Source organism: Eucyclogobius newberryi, unplaced genomic scaffold, assembly GCF_026437365.1.
Source record: "Eucyclogobius newberryi isolate DKJ021-1_F unplaced genomic scaffold, fEucNew1.0.hap1 SCAF_21, whole genome shotgun sequence".
Lineage (NCBI taxonomy): Eukaryota > Metazoa > Chordata > Actinopteri > Gobiiformes > Gobiidae > Eucyclogobius > Eucyclogobius newberryi.
In genome coordinates, this window is record NW_027315846.1 from 17,346,775 (window position 1) to 17,367,849 (window position 21,075).

The following is a 21,075-nucleotide window of genomic DNA, read 5'->3' on the forward strand; positions in this document are numbered from 1 at the left end:
TCGTCTGTTGCAAGAGCCAAAATTGTGATGGGGGATGGTGTGATTTGTCATAAAAAAGGTGTTCTACTCCATGTATGATGGGAGTTTTTATTCTCTAATCTCGCACAGAAGGGCAGGTGAGGCGAGGCAGGTGCGTCTTTTACAGCTCGTGCAGCAGTTGGCCGCCCTTCAAAGCAAAAAAGGCTCCGTAAATGTCATACAACTTAGCGTGAAACAAAGCAACACAAATGGGGCACAAGTCGGGAAATTTGCCTGTATTGTCAATGTTGGAGAATGCCTTTGTGAACAGGATAGCGTCGGCTCCAAAAAATCAGCTGTTGCTTGTGGTGTGGAAGGAGCCGGCTTTCTATGGGGATCAGTGATAACAGTGCACCTGCCCGAGGTACTTCCTGTGTCTGACCAGAGTGAGCCCCTCCCACTGTGCATGGTAACTACAGGTGCTCATGAAGCCAGTGGCCTCCAGCATGCACACTATTGTACAATGGCCCCTCTGGATTAAGGAGAATGCCTGTTTTTATGGTGGTATATAAAAAAATACAGTTGCTTGTTTATGATTCTATGATTGAAAAATAAGATATTATTCAGCATTAGTTGTACGTCATTTAATTCCACTCCAGCCACCCACTTCTTTGCGGTGCATAGTTGGCTGGAACCGATCCCAGCTGCATTGGGTGTGGGGCCTGTCTATTGCAGGGCTAACATTAATACAGCAGATACTGTAGACATAATGGGCACTCCAAGGGGATTATACTTCAAACTGTAACTTTGACGTTGTATGAATGCACTTAATCATGCAAAGTTTGTAATTTTATATTGTATTGTGACATACTGGCGGGAAGTTAGAGGCTGTGAGCAAATAATAAAAGTGGTTTAGTGGTGTAAGAAGACTCAAGTTTGCTACTTAAGTAATACAGAAAAAGGGGGGGGAAATACTAAATGTATGACATGACAAAAAATCACATGCTTCATAATGATGAAATGTAATTATTTTGAGATTTTTTGCAAGGATAGTTTTCATATCCAGTATAGTCCTCTTCTTCTTAGTTTTTGTACTTATACAGTCTTGTGTTATTTTACTTTCCAGCAGTCGTGATGACTGATCCCTGATGCTGTGTCCCATAAAGCTCACCTGTCAGAAGGCATTACATCTGGATGTCCTGTTGGAATCCCTCCGCGCTGATACCTTAATCTGGTTCTTTCAGGACCCTCCACCCTCATGGAGTGGTCAGCGGAGGAGCTGGCGGAGAGGGCCAGGGATCCAGCTGATCCGTGACGCTGAGCTGCAGGTAAAGCCCTCAGGAAATGACATGTCCGGACACAACGACTCCTCACGTTTTTTGTCTTTTTTTACCCCGCCCCGCCACAATGTTTGCTGGAGAACGAGATTTCAAAAGGCAGTGCCTGGTTAAAGCTGCCATCATCATTACACTAAGAGGCTAAACTGTGGCGGCGTAATGTGTGTGCCGAGTTACTCTGTCTGTTTGAAGGGCCCTCAGCATAAGTGTGTCAGCTGTTGACACTCCCCATTTAATATTGTTTGAATTTTTCATCAAGATCCCAAGCCCTGTTACAAGAGCCCTTTTGTTTTCAAACTTGTTTGTACGTTCTTTGTGTGTGTATTTGAGGAGGCATTTATTAAGTTTGTAAGTGCCTTTTTCCCTTGCTCTGTCAATGTTGGTGTATACACTTCATTAACTGGCTATACCGGCGCACTCTAGTGGTCTTTGAGGTGGTAGATTTGAGCGGATTGTTTTCTAGTGTGGGAGTGTTGAGACTGTATGTGAAAACCTGAAAATATTTAAATTTGAGAACACATTTTGAAGAGGACCAGTGCTTTCATGGAGGTCTCTGAGGTTGTGGGCAGACAAAGTTTAGTTAGAATATAACATTTAATATAAGAGCATTTATCCTACAACCATACTTTTTTTTTTATTGTTTATCTTGACACACTTAGCTGGACAATGCAACTTATCTTAATTATTTGCTTTATATATACGATAGATTATAAATAGGAAGATTTTTGTCTTTACCAAAGTTTAGATTTATTAATTTGTGTACTCATTAATAACAATCTAGTTGTTACTGTTCTTCTATAACCATTGTCTCTGTAATCAGATTTAGTTTTCATATACATAAGTTGTATATTTGTGTACTTTTGCTCTTTCATTTATAGAATCTTTTGTGCTCCTGGTGCAGCTCACAATGTGGAGCTCCATAAAAGGGCGACATAAAAACACATGCAATTTAAATATAGCTTTCCCCATTAAAAACAGCTGGGTCAGTTTCTCTGCGTGCATTGAGCCACGTGAAAGTTGATTCTGCCTTTGTGCTTCTATCTTGTCACTACTCCCCCTTTACTGCCTGTCTTTTGTTGGCTGCTTTGTGTGCGCGCCGTCCCGGTGGCAGAGTCAGCCTCATAAAAAGAGTTCATTTTGGATTCACTGGCCTCCAATGAAGCCGGGAACTTTCTTTTTGTGCCTTCGTCCATAAATTGCAGCTAACTCACTGGGCCCTGTCAGCCTTTCTCAAAAGATTGTTTATGAAGCTTTCTTACCATTTCCTCATTGTTAATTCACCCGTGGAGGTAATTGGCCCGATTAGTATCAGTCTTTAGCTGCCAGGATACAAACCAAGACTTGGAAGTTGATAATAAATATTCAAGCCATGATTATAAGGGATCTAAATATGTGTCAATGTGATATATAGTGATAAAATGTTGTGTTCATGTATCACAAAAAGTGTTTAAATGGCCCGTTTGTTTATGATAATGAGTATGTTTTAACCTCAATTATAATTAACGTTTTTTTAAATATAAATAATTTAACTAATCTGAGAGTAGAGCTAAAATGTATGGGATAAGGGCAATGGTCAATTTGGGACTCCCATCTAAACAATTCTGCCTTCAGACTTCCCAAGCCAAGCAAATGTAAAACAAAAATAAAATAAATAATAAGAATAATTTAAAATATATATATATATATATATATATATATATATATATATATATATATAATAACCATAAAGGTTCACTAAGTTATTCATAATAATAATAATATGTATGGATATCTTTTTAGATTTGAAAGGTCTAGGGCTAGCCACATATTATGTAATCTTGCAGGATTGGCCCAAATTATGATTCTACCAGCATTCAGCACATATACAGGCAGAATTGATGGAATAAATAAATGTGCATTCGGTTTATAATAGCCCTGTATTAATCAGTGTCACCGTGTGTTATGGGTATAAGAGTGTGTTTTCCTTTGGCTGTCAGTTATGACACATTAGCGCTTTCATTAGCTTTAGGTTGAGTCCTCTGTGTCTACAGGTAAAAGTCAACAGGCTGATCCCACCCACGGAGCAGCTGTCAGGCCCCTGAATGCGCCTTTACCTGGGCCGGAGCGGGGGTGAAAGGGGGAGCAGGGGCAGCGGGGCGCCCAGTGCAGGGGGTTAATGGAGCTCTGGATGGGACAGCCTCCTGTGTGAGATGGGATCTTTCAGGGAGCCCGTCGTTGTCATTTTCCACTAGCTAAGTCATTGTTCCACCCCCTCTCTTCTCTCTCTCTATTCACTTCACTTAGGCCTTTTCTGATGCCGAACGAACACACACAACAAGCAGCGACATGCACACTTGTCCACACACACAACAACACAAACCACAAAGTCTGTAAAGAGCTTTCTTATCTTATCACTATTGTCATCGCTCTGTCATCCACAGCCAATCCTCTTGTCTACCTACCAACACAATTAATGCCTTCCTTACTGTATGAACCATCTATAAACTTCAGCTATTTTCTCAACTCTTTTGTTATTTGTTGTAGCTTTGTTTGCCTAATGTATCCAGCGCCAATTTTATACCCATGCAGTAGTTTGATTTACCGGTAATTATAGGCTTTACAGATGAATCACTGCTCATTTCAATGAGAGAACATTCTATTTATAATCCGTTTAAACCAGAACTATGTGTTTTAATATTCATTTAAAACATACAACAATAAAAAAGGCACAATCTTATTGTTAGCTTCAGGTTTATTCAATCATTACACAGCCTACTTAGTGTTTTGATTCTTTGAATTTGAACTGTTTTGTGGTGCAACAGTGGGAAATTATTTAAATTCTAAAGTGTTTTCCAGTACAATCAAAGTTGAAAATGGTCAGTAGGATGATCATAGCTATAAAAAAAACGACAAAATCAATCATTTAAATCGGAAAATAACATGTGAATTAAACCAAATGTGTTGATCCTTTGCCCCAGCTAATTTTCTCTGTTCTTTTGTTGTCGGCAGTCCATCCTCTTGTGTGTCTCCTGTGCCACCGCTGACAGAAGGGATTGTCTGGTTTTATTAATATGACAGGTGAGCCGGCCCAGCTGCTACCTGCAAACCTGTGCGTGTGTGCCAGATAGCAGCTGTCTCATACACGCAAAGCACATTTCATAGTTTGATATTTTACACCCTCCTTATCAGCTGCACAACACTGTCCAGATGATCTCAACACTGCAGCCATATTTGTCTCGTATTACCCTTCTATATTACTTTTGTTGACTTCCTGGCCAGCAATTGTCGCTGTAATCTTCACATCCCCTTCGAGATAGCCCCATAACATGCTGTGCTTTTGTATCTACACTTTATGACGCAACTCGTATGCCCAGGTTTAATACTGAGCTATTGACTCAAGTAATTGAACACAAGGGATGCAGGGTCATATTCATAAAACAGGCAGAGACAGTGCAGGCTTATTGGCACAGCAGAGGGGCTCCACACCGGTGCTGGATGCTGTTGAATGCAGTTCAGGTGTGACAAAGGGTTGACATAGGTCTTCCACTTCCATTCCCCTTAATTCATCATAGAGACAAAAGCATAGTTAATAAAAGGGTGGTTAATTGTGCTTTGTAAAGTTGCTGTCACCAATAATTGATGAGAAAAAGAGAGGGAATTAAGCAGGCAGCTGGAAGATGCAGAATAAACATTTGGCTATACAAAAGAAAGAAAATAAATCGACTCAATTGCCAATGTATGCGATATAAACGCTGACAAGATTAAGTCTGTGTTTTGTTTGAGGTTGGAATGAATGAGCTGCATTTGAGTGATTCACATCAAAATATACACGAAACTTAACAGCATATTATCTTGGCTATTTTTAATCTTTTTGTATGATTTAAATGCATTTATTTATATTTGAGATTTTCACATCAACCATTAAACACAACAACGTCATCAATTTAGCGTTTTTGGCATATTATTTTTTACTTTTTTGTTTTTGTTCTGTTTATTGTCGTGATATTTGTGGGTAAAACAAATGCATGACTCCATTTGGTCTCACCCACTGTTGGCTCATCAGAATTAAAGCCCTGTAATAGATGTAATAGTTGAGCCGTCCGTATTATTGAGTAACAGAAGTTAACAGACGCCCAGGCACTATAAAGCAGCTCCGAACAGAAGTCAGCCAAATTTTATTGGTCTTTAGTGCGGGGAGTCTGCAGACTGGCTGGCTGATGGGCAGATAGTGACGGCCCACTTAGTTAACACAGTCTTGAGGACAGAGCCGGCCCAGCGCTGACCCGTGACACCAGCGCTGAGGCATGCTGGGTAATCTGTCAGCCCCATGCACCAAAACTCTACCATTAAGGTTTTATCACTTGACATAAAAGAACAAATGCAACCTTGGAGGGCCATTTGCTCAACTGGCATTTGGGGGATTTATGTTGTCACTAAAGTACTGCGGAAAAGCCTTGAGACAGGTTTTGGGGTAGAGTGAAGAAAATGATTGTTGTATCTACAAAGTTTTGATAAATAGCTAAATAAACTGACTTAAACTTGGAGATTTGTCAGTGAAGTGAACGTGTTTTCTCGTTTAAACCCCTTTTTTAACAATTGAACGTGTGTTTCTTCTTCGTAAGTATAAGAGTATAGAGTGAAACTCCCCTAAAACATTCACCACACCTAAATTCATCATATTCATCTTTATAATCATGCTTCTACTCTATGTCTACCTGTTTTAGCCAACTTTTTAGAGCACAAGGGTGCCACCAGTACATAGAAGTACTTCATTCAAGGTGTGTGTCTGGCAAAAGACAAGGGGTTAATGCCGCTACTTAGTGCACACTTTGCTCTTTTCAATTTTTCTAGCATTGTCCCTCAGATCAAAGCAGCTTTCATGTCTTGCTTCATTACTGGAAAACTTTTCTTTGATTGAGTTGAGTCAGCTCAGACAATCGGAGACTGGACGACTTTCAGCGAGGCACAATGAGCGGGCCACAAAGATGTTGCCTCAAATCCCCTCTCGAGATGCCCCCCTCTCTCCTGCACACATGCACACGCTTTAGTCCTCCTCTCCAACATGGCGGAGAATTACAGTAAGACCCCGAAAAGTGCGGATTTGTAATTCCTCTCGTCAGACTCTGCTCACGGTTGGCGCGAGATAAATCCGAGCAGGAAGCTGGCGTCGAGATGAGCCACTAGCAATATATACTAGCCAAATCCTGTCTGAATAATGGAGAGATGGTGCTAGGGAATAATATGCACTTTACACAATACACACTCTATAGAATATGTCCTCGGTATCAGTGATTAATGAATAGGTAATCATCAACACTTCAACACAACGTATTAGTGATTAACTGAATGATTTATTGAATGCTAATATTATCATTGGTAAGCAATTTAATCAAAATATATTATTAATGGTATAAAAATATTATCTCTAACTACATAATCTGTCCGTAAAAGTTTTCATCGTCATTTGCACTAAAACATGCCGTGTGGTCAGAGCGGGTTCATTTGCAAATTACTGCTGTAAGAAAATAATGTACATTGTGTGATTTTGATGGAAACTAGGGCCATGTGAATATAGGTGCTTTATTATTGTACAAAATAAAAAAATGTACTACCAGATAGTGTGCTTTAAATGCTATCCAAAACGATTTGGATTGTTGGAAATTTCATGCAAATATGCATTTTTTAAATAGTTTTTAAAAAGCAACTTCAATACATTCGTTGATTTAAGTGTATGCTCTTTATTTACTCCAATTATTAATCTAAAAACATTAGAAATCAGTTCTGTTCTCCACATCCTCAGTGAACTTTTATGGTTATAATTTCTCGCTTGAAATAAAACATGAACACACTCATCCTTTCAAAAAAGGCTTTTGTAATTTCAAGCTCACTTTGCTCTCAACTATTGTGTATTATGTATATTTCCATATTGTATTTAGGCAATTTCTATAAGAAGTTCTTTCTGTTATGTTTTTTCACATTGAAGATATTGGTCTATATCGCCTTTTTTCCCATCTTTTTTCTGAGGTGAGCAAACAAAGCACTGACAGAATCCTTGAACTCACACGCCTCTCTCTGACTCTCAGAATTGGGTGCAGAAGTCACCAAAAGTGCTTTAAATTCTCCCAAAACTTCTGGTCCTCATCTCCGCCACGTTTGACCTTTTTTATTGACACTTTATTACTCATTCTCCTTTACAGCTTAATTTCCTCTCCTGTTGATTCATGCTGTTTGTTTTGAAATATTTTTTATCATCTTTCCAGTGATAGTAGTTATTTTATAGAGCTCCGGTCATATAGCCATCTTAAAAACACCCTGCGCTCAAGACAATTCAAATATTTGTTTCATAGAATAGAAAATTGAAACGGGCATAAACGCTGTCTAGGGCGAATTTTCGGGCCTGATAATTTTCTTTTCTTTTGCCGAGATGGCCAATCAGAGGTGAGCCTTTGTTCCATTATCAGCCTCTGTTCATTTGTCTCTAAGCGGAAAAGCCATTTTAAGATAAAGCGTGATGTGATCTGATTGTGTTATCACGGCTGTGTGACTCCCCCTCACATCCCGCTGAGCAGATGACAAGGTTAAGTGCTGCAGCCAGGTCTGACTTTAGAACTCATAAACAAGCTTCATACTACTTCTTCATTAGCCAATACTCCAGGGCTGTTTAATTTGTTATGGCCTCCTCTTGGCGTTTGGAGAGCGAAAGTGTGCAGCCCTCATACAGCATTTGACACCAGGGTCAGTGGAATTGCCCCACTTGAACCAAAAGACATTTAGTTTGGTTTGGAAAGTGAAAACTGGAACACCATTAATTTGTTTGCTCTCCCACTAGTCATGACCACAGCAAATGCCATCACCTCAAAGGAGCTCTCGGCCATCCTCACTTTTATTTGTTTGTTTCTTTGGCGGCTGTGAGAAGTTGTAGAGGCTGGCCTGTGGCGGACACTGGACTCAATGGAGGGATGACTATATGGCTCTAGCAAACAGTTCGCTCAGGCCAGCGCAAGGCTGTATGGTGCGGGGTGGGGGCGCTGACGCTGATGGGAGGGGTGGGGATTCATTTAGCCAGGCATAGCTGCTCTTGTTTGTGGTTGTCCCTGACAGCGTCGGCAGTGCTGCTCCAAAGCACCTGTGTTTGCTCACTAGCTTTCCCCCAATCTGCTCGAAAAACGCTGTGAGCATGTCACATGGCGGCCAGATAGCCCAGGCTCCATGGGAATACAAAAGCCGGGGCTTTTAGAACAGTTAATCATTAATGGAGGCCTCTCTTTTGTTCCCATTCAGCTCAGCTCTGACACAGCTCTGATATTACATATTGTAGACAGGTCAGACGTGGAAACGGCCAAGTGCGACGACAGTGATGGGACATGGAAGTTTCCTTTGAGCGAAGGCCATTTTCATCTATAGAGAGAGAGAAAACAAGCTTGGTTAAACTTGTATTCACACATATTCTACATCTTTGCTTAGGTCTTATCAGTTTCCCCATTAATTTTGAAAATAATTATTTCGTATTTATTTATTTATGTATTTATTTTCTATTCAGAAAAAGGTCATGCAGTGTTATCTGATTATTTCGTTTGCTTTGTGTTTGTCTAATTTTGTCTGAGGCCCGCTAAAGGCAGTATATCGGGCTTAATAATACATTGTTTTTTGTTTCTTGTATGTCTTTAGCTCTGTTTCTGCAAGTATGATTATCACTTTATCCCTGTCAAAATGCCCATAAATGCCCGCTGACACGACAAGTACCTTACTAACCCAGCAATTAATTAACATGCCCCTAATCTCCGTTTGCACTCCATCTTCAATCGTCAAAGAGAAGCCCGGGCTCATTTTACGCCTGTCAAAGTGGGATTTAAGCAATACATGAGCAATCACAATTTCACAATAGCCCAGCCAAATTTATTTTAGGGCTAGATTACACATTTGAACAAAGCACTAAAAGGCACCATCTCTTATCTTTCATTTAGCTCGGCATGCCTGTGGTCCATTATAAGGAGGGAGCCCCACAAAGTGCTAATAGTGTGTAGGATTTGGAGAGAACATTTATGGCTAAAAGTGCAGCACAAGAACAGGCAAAGTGGCCACTCAAAGCAGGATACTCTCAGTACTAAAGTCAATGATTAACAACGCACATTTAGCCATATCTCACTAAGAGGAGAAGTAGTCGAGATAAATAGGCCTGTGTTTCGGGGAATAAAGTAAAAAGCGTCTAACTGCAGTGCAAACATACCAGCCCTATAACGTTTGTTTCATTGGGAACTTTTTTGTGACAATTCAACTAAATGTTCCAGAGCTGCAACAACGAAGTGACTCAGACCTACGTCATATACGTTCCGAAACCTGTTATCAAAACGCCATTGTTGTTTTTTTATGTAGGAAACCCCCTAAACATTGTCTTTATCATTTAAAAGCATCACAGAGCTGTAAATTTACCTTTTCTTATACCCAGTTTGCATACAGTGTTTATTTGCTAACCCTGGTCAAAGATGATAAGGGGGCAGTCGTGTCACCCAGATTGTACCCTGCATCCAACGCGTGCGCAACCTACATAAAGGAGCAAAATACAGAACAAAAGTGCTAATAAATTGTGCGTCGGCAATAGGGAAATAAATCTAGTCAGAGGATTGGCTCAGCATGCTTTAAACAAAAGTTCCTGTTTCGGGTATAGGGAAGGTGCACGGTTGATGGATAGCTCAGCAAACATAGTTGACATACCTGGCCAATGCCATGGACCGGTCACAACCCAAGACTGAAGGGGACATTGTGTTAGCATGTGTGTGTGTGTGTGTGTGTGTGTGTGTGTGTGTGCGTGTGCGTGTGCCTGTGCGTGTGCGTGTGTGTGTGTGTGTGTGTGTGGACCCACCTTTCTCTACCCGTGCCGTGGGGAGCGCTTTAGTCAGTTACAGCCCTGTTTGACAAAGACGCAAGCCTCTATAGAAATCCCATCCCGCTATTTATTTGATGCACACTTGTATACTTCGGCGTTGTTGATCTCTCCTGAGGGAGTCTGAATCTCTGCCATCTGAAATTGTCATTGTGCCGTGTTAAAGAGCAGGTCGGAATTGTACTTTTCGGTCCAAGCCAACGCTAATAATTTCATTTTTATTTTCAAATGAAAGCAAGCATTAGTAAAAGCACTAGTTTTTATTATTAAAGAATATAAATGGAATGAGCTGGGTTGGTCGGCGCTGTTCAGGTAGTTGGGAGCGTGGGAGTCGGGTCAGCGTGCTCTATTGGATGAGTGGTAGACCTTTATGAGGAACACCCAGGAATGTTTAGTTAACTCGCCCGTCGCATTCAAGCATGTGTGTCAAAGGTGTTTACAGGGTGTTGACATTCACACTCTGCCAGAGGTAATATGTGGCTGCGGCGAGCTCTCGGCTTCATACTGCATGAATGGAATAGCGGAGAGAAATTATCGCATATTTAAATTTAAAGTAATGATAGTAATTTGCATGTTTTATTTTCAATGGTGAATACACATTGTCATTAATACTCTTTGCTATTTATATTGCTTGGACAATATAATATAATATAAAACCTTACCTACAATATTTGAAATAAATTCGAAGAGATTATCTAGTTAGTAATTTGATAGAATTTAATTTGAGAGAAAATGTACGTTTAGTAAAATACTATTATAATATATCCTTATTATTACATGGAATCAAGTTTACACAGATAGTTTTTTTTATTTAAAAACGTTTATTAATTTATTACTTACTGACTTCTTAAATATTTATTTACGTTTTAATTATTAATAGGCAATATGTAAATTGAACAAATCATTTTTTGCAGGGGTTTTGAGTTAGAGATCAAATGGGATGTTCCACGTTGAGCAGATTTGTACACACTGTGTGTTCTTCACACTACAGCCCTCATCTTCACTGTCATTAATAAAGCAGTTCCAGTTCTGATGGAAATTGTTACTCGTGTCGGATATAATAATTTTATAATAAAGGAAATTTAGATTAAAATATATCATATGTATATCTTTAATCTTTGGCAATGTGATAATAATACATCCTATGATATATTAAAAAAGTGTAAAAAACTATACAAATCAAATAGAAAATATTAAATTATGAGTTTATTGACTACACATAATATAAAAGATAATTATTAAGCCTATTACCATACATTTATAGCTGCCATAAAAACCTATAATGCAAAGTTATATTTTGTAATAATCAACAGCTAAGGCAGGTGGTAAATTCTTTATTAACTGAAGCATAAAACTACATTGAAAATAATAATGTATTCCAACCAGATTTATAGGTCCTCATCACAAATTCCAAATATGTACGTTTTGAAATTAAATTGTCATTATTTTTTTAATTTAATGAACTGTCCTGGGTTTTTGCCTGGGCCTTATCCTCTTTAATACATTTGCATATTTACTTTTCAATACAAATTCAAATGTAAAAAGCCACGGCACAATCTGACAAGGATTAAATTTTTTGCCAGCGTGGATCCTATGCCAGTGTGCAGCCAGCCTGTCACATGACCACCCACGAGCCCCGTCTTTGACCCGTCACCGCTTCAGCACCCGAGGCCTCACCTGTGGAAGCGTGGGTCCGTCACATTAGTGGGACAGCTCTGCTCTTACCCACATTTTGCTGCTGAACCTCAGTGCTCCGGCGATCACTCAGGCCGCCTTTGTTTAAGGTAATTGGAGGAGTGTTGTAAGTTTCCTATGAGTCACACGCAGCTCTTTTCTCCACCCATGAATGCTGGAAGATTGTAGGTCGTAGTGACGTTAAGTAAAAAATAGAGCCCTCTTAACTCATAAATTACACGGGCACGGACAACCTTAAGCGATGTTGAAATGCCTGGAACAGGGCTTTATTTGAGCGCTGCTGGAGCGTGAAGCTCAGAGCACCACCCCACAAGCAGCCCAGCTCTCTCAGCATGCACAAATAGACGATTTATCTTGTACCTGCACGCTGACAGGCTAGCAAAGCGCTGGAGCTCTAGGCTCTAAGAAGCTAGCTCCAATACTGTTTCTAATGATGCTGCTTTTTGCTCCCACCACAGGTCAAACCCCTGTGCAATGTTCCTCATAAATTAAGCGGCGTCTTAAAATTGAGCATTTGTGCCAGTAACAAAAGGATCTCCTTCCTGGGACCTGTCTTGGCACAGCCGCTGGCACTTTGAAATGCGATCTGCGTTAGATCAAGAGCTTAGGCATTACAATCAAGCATTTATGGCATTGTTGTTTAAGCACTGTATCCTTGCACTCATCACTTCCTGCGTTACACATACAAATGTGGGAGCTCTTTTCTCAAAGGTTATTCTGCACAACATCATATTGTGGTCCGCTGCGTGACCACCCAAGGGGTCGGACCCCGGGGGGAGGGGAGGTGTGTTTGTCTTTAGGCCAGGGTCTGCTCACATGCATGAATATGCTGCCTCGTCTTATGTGTATTGATCCTGTGCTACATCCCGCCATCTTCTGTTTTCTGTGTTTGTTTATTTTAAATACTTTCACTATTGTTGTTTTACCACACCAGACTGAAACAAGGCACTACGCTATGCTTCCATTTCCTGCAATGCAGACCACATTGCATCTATTGAGTGTGAATACACATTCGACAGCAAACTGGTCAATGTAAATGCAAACACACACCATCAGGACAAAACAAAAGAGCACAATATGGATGCTCTGTGGGCCCAAGCCACTACACTTGTTTGCCCTCTCCTTGGGCTGGAGCTGCCATTAGGTCATATAATGAGAGCATTTCATTCCACCTCGAGAGCCCTCAGCCGCTCTCTACTTTGGCTGGAAAAGTACAGCTCTGTCCCCTCCATAAACAGGACTCCTCTCTGTTTGCCTCACTTTTACAACATCTCTCCTTTTCTTTGAGCTGCAGTGCTCCTCTGAAATGAGAACACAGCGTTGGCTTATGCAAAGCACACTGCTATCACTATCTCGCCCAGTGCTTGACTTCACGGAGAGGAGAAGAGGGGTCATGCTTTATACCCCTCCTCCATTCTCGGACAAACTAACCGCGATTCATGGCCTAAACGAGTGCACATGCTAAGGTGAACCAAGATACACACACGATAACCCTCCAATTAGACAACACAGTGATGTCAGCAGAATGCGTGCAGATAAATGACCATACAGTATTGTGTATAATAGGAATTAAAAGTGTAGGGCAGCTGGGCCCTTATCTGGCTGTGGAAGAAGAAACCAGGCAACAAAGGGAGGCCTAAGACTAAGAAGCTTGATGCATGGGAAAGCCATGGGCCGGCCATTGTGGCTGCCCTTCTGCTGAGCAAATAGTCCAAACTGTTCATTCCCCATCTCCTATTCTCTGGCCCGTACATTGTTTGTGTCCTTGCATTTCATTCTGACTGGGGAAGATTGCTCTCAGGGCCAGTGAGCAAACAGTCCAGAAAAGAGCCAGCTATCTTCTGCCGTTCCCAGGAGAACTAGCATTTTTATTTCAGCTCCAAGCTGTCAAAGGATTGAGAGTTTATGTCAGGATCCTGAATTAATTGCTTTAAGCCTTGGGGCCGACGCCGACGTTTTTATCACCAAATGTTCGCTAAAATGTTTCCTAGCAAATTATGCACCCCCCCATGCCACCTCTTCCACTGGCCAAACATTTGGTATTGGATACATACAGGATGAGTTTCTGAGCACAAATGATGTGTTTAGTTGTTGTGACAGCACAATGGCGTCAATAGTGATGGGCTATAGCACGGCTGTCGAGGATTTGGTGGAATAAAGGCAAACAGCAAACTTTTGTGTGTGTGCGTTTTACCCTTTCCATGACGCTAGGTACATGAGCCAAGCTTGGCAATAAACGGAATAAGCTTACAGATGCCTCAATAAACCATCACTGTTCAGACATTTGGTGGACTGGACTATAAGGCTCCAAACTGTCCTCTGAACTGCCAAACATGGCTTCAGAAGCATCTGTCATCTGCAGCTTCTGCTTAAATAATACTATACATTTAGATATGCAACCTGTCTATAGATATGCAGCTATGCAGCGCTATATAAATATATATAAATAAATAACTATATATATATATATATATATATATATATATATATATATATATATGTATATATATATGTGAAGTTATTGAACCTGTTTCTGCCATCTGGACATCTTTGCTTCTCTGTCAACAAGTCTAGCCAGTGTATTTGCATTTAAAAAGCACTGAAGATATTGTTTGTTTTAATAAGCCTTTTAACACACTATGTATCCTTAGCTTTTGGAGGAAGACAGCTGACATATTGCAGTAATGATTAGTAGAAAAATACTCTAGTTTCCAAATGGTTTGCATATGGAGGATGTCTGGTTTGCATCAGGCCACTGTCCAGCGGTCTGAAACTGTGCGCTGCCTTGACTAAAGCCATGACTTCAAACAGACGCAGAAGAATATTACCAGTTATTGTTTAATGTTTAATACTGGTTTGGCACTAATTAGTTAATGTTGGGTTTTGTTTTGTTTTCAGACCTTGATTTCTGCTGGTAGATGATACTCCAAATATTTTCAGAAAATTGTCTAGGTTTAGAATCCAAGTCATGAGAACGTTAACATATAATTGATGTTCATCAGCAAATATTTTTTGTGCAATGTAAAAATTTGGTGCTCAATCAAAAACATACTTTTCTGTGGGAACACAATTTTTGTCCCTCAAACCCCTCCACTGCAGAAATCTCCACCGGCCCTCCTTCACCTTAAGCACATCCTTGCTGTCCGCTATAAATCTTCACCAATTGACTTCCCTGATCTGAGCGCACGTTAAGTGACAAGTGCTGTGATGTTTCTGTCAGCATCAAGCAGGCGAGGGTTAAATAGTGAGCGTCAGGGGACCAGTGGAGTGACGGCCTCATACTTCAAGCCTAATCTGCCACAACAACCTCCTCCCCAGCGTCTCCTTCCTGCCCGCCTCACCACTCTAAATGCCTCCGACGTTTATATGAGATTAAAACAGGGATTAATTTGATTGGAGTCAGGGTATGGGAATTCATTAACGGGATGACAGTGACACTATACGCTGGGAGAATTTAATTTGAACTCATCCCAGGGGAAGTAATAAGGGGCAGTGTGGAGGAATAGGGCTTCTTAAAAGACAAGGCGTATGTTGTTACAGGCTTTTGACACTTTACTGGTGTTGATTGGTTACAAGAGGTAAAAACATGAAATGTCTGATGATGACAATATTAGGCTGTGAACAAAGAAGATGTTTGTACTTAAATTATTTCTTAAAATGACAAAACAATTAACTTAGGTCTAGAACTCATACAGTAGTAAATGCTAGTGTCAATAGTTTTTTTTTTTTTATTCCTGGGTAAATTCTTAATCTAATTTAGCTGAGCCAAATAATAAAAATCCTTTGTTTGTTTAGTATATCATCATGTCTAAAGAATGTTTCTAAAATTTATTTTTACCAAAGGTCTTTTCACATCCAGCTATAATGTTTGCGTCATAACCTTTTGCCTCAAACTGAAGAACAGATACATGTCGATAAAGCTAATAAATTGTGTTGTCTTTTGTAGTCCTTATTGGTTGGAAGCAGACTGGGAATTAAAAGAAATATGCTCAAAAGCTTTTCTTTTTTTCCTTTTCCACCTACATGGATCAGGACTCGCTCTTGACACTCACAGAACCATGACCAGCCTCTTTCACGCACATTTGGCCCTCGCTCAAACCGTATTAAAATCAGCACATTATTTGAATGTCAGTGATTCTCATGAATGCTGAAATGCCATATCTCCTTCTGGCCCATTCCCGACAAGCAGAAGCGGTTGTAAAAGGAACGGCATTAAAATCAACTAGCAGTCAGATTACAGAATTCGCCCTGCACAGAACCGGTCTGGCATTCACTAAATTGGACAAATCTCATTGTAAGATAGCCTATCAGGGGTGTACATGTCCACATAGGAGGACATATGCAGACAAAATATTGGGTAGTTTGTTATTCCGGAGGCGGCACTTGGGGGGCACACGGGCTTGTTTGCCTTTGCCGGGAGAGGAGATTGGATTGGGGGTTTAAATGAATCGCTGGCGCACCACGTTTATAGGTTTCATTAACTTTTAATGAGTTGGGTGTCCTTCGTTGTGATTGGCTGGTGAAGATCTGGCACTACTTCCTGGGTCTGGAACACTGGGGAGATGTTGCAGCATGCTGTTTGTCATAGAGAGGCCCTGTGTTGGATATGTAGGGAAAACTTGTGTTGATGTGGTAATGTGGGGGAAAAGGAGCTTTGTAGTAATGATTTATTATTTTTAAAATGTTTATTATGAAAATCTAAGGTAAATTGCAAGAAGAATACATTTATTTGTGCAAATACAAATTAACTTTTTTGAATGTGACCCTAACTCTTTTAATTAATATGAACTAGACGATGGTTCATTTCGGCCCCATATTTATTTTATGTTATGTTATTATTGATTTTTATTATTGCTTTTTTTTATATTTCCGTATATTTGTAATAAATTATTCTCCCTTCATTGTTCATATTTCTTACAAATACATTTTGCACAGTATTGTTTGGTCAGACGTCTATAGGAAGACAGATCAAAGACATGGGCCATATTCTCCAGGGGAATAAAGGAATCTTAGCAAATCGATTATAGCAAAGCATCTATAACTGACATATCATTTTATGACAACCTTTTCTTCCAGACAAGATCTCTGAGTGCCATGGGAAATGCCTGTAAAAGCAAACATAATACATTTTCTGGTAGTGATTCCAAACTTTATATTTTGAGTATCTTCTAATCTTGCAGCAATATAGTATCTTTCTGCGTGATTGGCCACACACTTATTACTTGCATGAAAGCTTAGATTTCTCCTTGAGCAGCTTATCTCCCCCGTGCGGCTGAGCCTCTCTCCGTTTCTGAGCCATTCATCTATATTTTATCACGCTGCTCTGAAACTGGATGGAAAGTTCTTTTTCCACATATTTACATTATCTGACAGATTTCCAGGATGGCCCTTCTTGTGATTGCTTGGGTTTGGTAAGAGGCCGAGGGGCAGTCTTCCAGTAGGACAAACACTGACCATCCATCCCCTTCCAGACACATAAAAGCTGCGGAGACACCAGCAGTGAGGGGCAGAGAGGGGCTGAATGGTGCTCTTTAGGTCAGTGCATCGCTGCACCAGCTGCCGCCGCCATGCACTAGTCAATGGGCATTGTTGACGGAGCTGTGTGTGTGTGAGTGGACATGATGGAGTCCCACACAGGAATGTCACAGAGTGGTGTGAGAGGAGCCTGGACACATCACAGTCTGAGGCCGCATTCTCACCCGCACACCGCCCGCCTCTGCCCTGCTTTTTCCATATGCTCAACAGGAATAGCACCGAAGCAAATACCTCAGCGGAGATCTCCTGCAGATTTTATACAAAAAAGGTCATAGTCACAGGAAAATTATCTTTGTTGTAAATGTTAAATTGTGCACACATTTGCAGTAGGCTACAACCTAAACAAGGCCTGTGAACTGTCTAATTATAGACTAATAATAATTATATATATATATATATATATCATTTTATAACAATATATATATATATTGTTATATATATATTGTTATATATATATATATATATATATATATATATATATATATATATATATATAATTTTATTTGCTAAATGTAAGACAAATGTATACAATAAAGTTATTGTGACTTTGCTTAGGCTATTATATTATAGTGTCTATATGGTTAGTTTGAGTATGTATAAAATTAAATAGGCCAAGACTATCAGACCAAGCCATTTTAGATTGGTCTTTAAAAAAAGAAAGACAAAAAATGGGTATGGTTTTGACTAAAGGACCAGAGGACCTCTGTGAAAACGAATCCACATATCTCCGGCATCCACGCACGCACGTGTTGCGCAGTGTCACTGCGCAGGGGCCGCCCGCTGTGAAGCCATGGGTGGCTGTAGGGCTCTGACTTTGCGGGGCTTTAATATAGTAAGGGCCGGCACTTGGGCCGCTCACAGGCTGGATTAGCCGTGTTTCTGCTCAAAGAGGAGTTAAGTCCCGCTATCGTGAACGGGCCCTCCCCTGCAATAGGCTGAGACAGAATTACAGCTTGTTGGACCGGTGTCCCGTCGTCTCCATGGAGACAGATCTACTTGGGTGTTCTAGTGCGCGGGCTGCAGCACGCTGCTATAGGTGCGGCAGACAATGAGCCAATACACTGCTCTGACATGGCATAACACATTACGCACAACTTTGGATGGGGCCTATATAATAAACCATAAGTAACACTGCTGTCCCGGGACCATAAAGCCTATTTCACGTTACTCCCCTAAAACAACTTGGGATCTTTGCGCTTTTATGTTTCTCATAAAAGTCCGGTGCCGGATAAAAAGCACGGTATCTTTACAGGTCTACAATTGTTGACGCCCATGGGTGGCACCGGCCGTACCGTGGACTGAGTCATTCTGTGAAAATAGAGGCCCAAAACTCAGCTTCAAAATCCATTGCTGCAGAGACATTGCCTTGAGACATCTGCTTCCCGAGACATGATAAGAAAGAGGAAACAGTTAACTGACCGTGGTATTTAAACGGGTACAACAGCAGTTGTCAGGTAGCCTTAAGACTGCGTAAAAGCAAAATGCAAATGTGACAGACAACATGCCAAGAAATTACGTTTGCGCCGCCTCAACAGGCTGCTGAGCTACACTTTATAGTTGCTATAACATCAAATGTGATGGTGCAGGAGCCAAAGTTGTGCGTCTGAGAGACGGAGCCAGAAAAAAGAAGCTGTTCGCGAGGCGCTGTACCTGGGCACGTGCACCTCTAGGCTCCAGAGCTGATTGAGGTTGTGTACCTTTGAACCAGTAACACTGAAAGGCCAGTCCCATCTCCGTGTGTCCGGGGGAGGCTGTCCAGGCATCCACACCATGCACCGACCATGACATTTAATTGTAATACTATAACAATAAAATAATAATAAAAAAGAACAAAAACAGTAATAATAATAATACAGATAAAATAATAATACTTTTGCGATTGATATCATTATTATTATTACTAATTATAATAATCGTAATAATAATAATAGTAATAGTAATAATCACATTGATAACAATAATTATTATAATAATATGTTATTATAACAAAAAGTAATTCATGCTTGGTGATATTTGCTTTGTACAAAATGTTACACACAGTTTAAAACACGTAAAACCCTATAAATCAAACAGCAATAGATCACATACTATCAAATAAAATACTCGCACGTATTTATATATGTTTAACTGAAACGAATTTTTGTCACTGACGTTTTATTAATGCCTAAAAGGAAGACTTGCTGCCATGCCGGAGGCACTGCCGATGCACATTACGCGTCGCTCACTCACTGCTCTTCTCGTGCAGCAACATAACTCTCTGTCACAACAGCAAGAAACATGAGGCAAGCCCCTGGATCACACAAGTCCCAGATGCCAGGAGCTTTGCACCACCCTATCTCAAGATTCAATCCTTTCTCATGAATTAGGATATGAGCCTCCTTACCCCCTCCTTCTGTGCGCGTGGTCGGGGAAAAGGCCACCACCAAAGCAACATCTACATCCCATAGAAGAGTTTAAAAAGGGAAATAAAAAGGCGTCGTACCTGCGCAAAAACAGCCGGTGCTTGACTGGATGTTGGCAAGCCACACAGGATCCCATTGTAGAAGCTCGCCTTGTGCCTTCTGCAAAGGGCTCCAGACATCACGGCATTTATTTGAGCTCAAACTCTGTCACTGTTGACTTTAGCACAAAGCAAAGATTTCACTGCCCCGCTAGTTAAAAAAAATGATTATTTTACCGAGATATCGATCAGTGTGCTATAAAAAAAAAAAATCAGCTTAGCAGTATATGTCTAAAATGAATAGGACCAAATTTAATGTCTGTGTAAATTGACAAAGAGCTACAGCAGCGTCCTCTTCAAAGTTTACACTTGTGCAATTTGGTTGGTGTGTGTACTTTTCCTATATGTGGGCATAGCCTCGACTCAATTGTTTATTCGTCTTGTTTATTCGCAGATCATGATGTTTAAATTGTGATCTGTAAAGAGGGCCAGGCTTATAAACGCACTTTTAGACCCCGCGCGTTCAGAAGGAGACGGAGCTGAGCGGAGAGCGCAGGTGTCCGCCTCAGATTGTGGCCTTGGATTTGAGCTGTATGAGCCGGACACAGGAGGAAAGCGCTCGGGGTCCTGTCCTACAACAACTACAACCACTAACCTGTATCTTATCTAACGAGAGGGGAGGGTCCGACTACTTTCAAATAGTCGCGAGACAATGGGAGCCCAGATTGTGGGGAGAGAATTTAAAGCGAGTCTCTGTTCCAGAATCAGCCCCTTTTCCAGCGGTCATTCTCCTGCGCCGCGGGATGCTGGTTTATGTGACAAAGACACTTAATCGTGTTCACTCATCTAAACTGTGAGGTGTGTGTGTGTAATGGGGATGAGTGGCAGCCCGTCACAGTGGGTGACAGTGAGAATCATAACACGACTGTGGGAATTTGAATGAATGAATGCGTGGATGATTTTTTACGCATCACCTGGCACGGGTTTTACGCGCACCGCCAGAAATCTGTAGACAATATCTGCACATTTTGATGCAAGAAAGCTGTGTTGTTAAAACGTCCATTCATTTTTCCTCACGTTTGTGTCTTTTGCCTGTTAATAATGTATTCCCCTTGAGTTTGTGTTTAGGATTATTAAGCATATGCTTGTTTTGTTTACTTTTTCTTCATGACAAATGGAGATCTGTGTGCTCATGTTGACCAGCAAATCTAATAATCCCTTCTTTTCGAAACAAAAGCATCTTGTCTGTA

At 40.6% G+C, this 21,075-nt stretch overlaps 1 long non-coding RNA gene across 2 annotated transcripts; it reads right to left on the reverse strand.

Annotated features, from left to right (window-relative positions):
• Window positions 1-7,303: 7,303 nt before the first annotated feature.
• Window positions 7,304-20,181, reverse strand: LOC140370767 (uncharacterized). 2 transcript variants are annotated; one of them, XR_011928391.1, is made up of 3 exons: window positions 19,868-20,181; window positions 19,036-19,185; window positions 7,304-8,672 (listed from the first exon to the last, which is right to left on the reverse strand). It is a non-coding gene; the product is annotated as an uncharacterized lncRNA (long non-coding RNA). The 2 variants fall into 2 exon arrangements; XR_011928392.1 differs by lacking the exon at window positions 19,036-19,185.
• Between the last annotated feature and the right edge of the window lie 894 nt (window positions 20,182-21,075).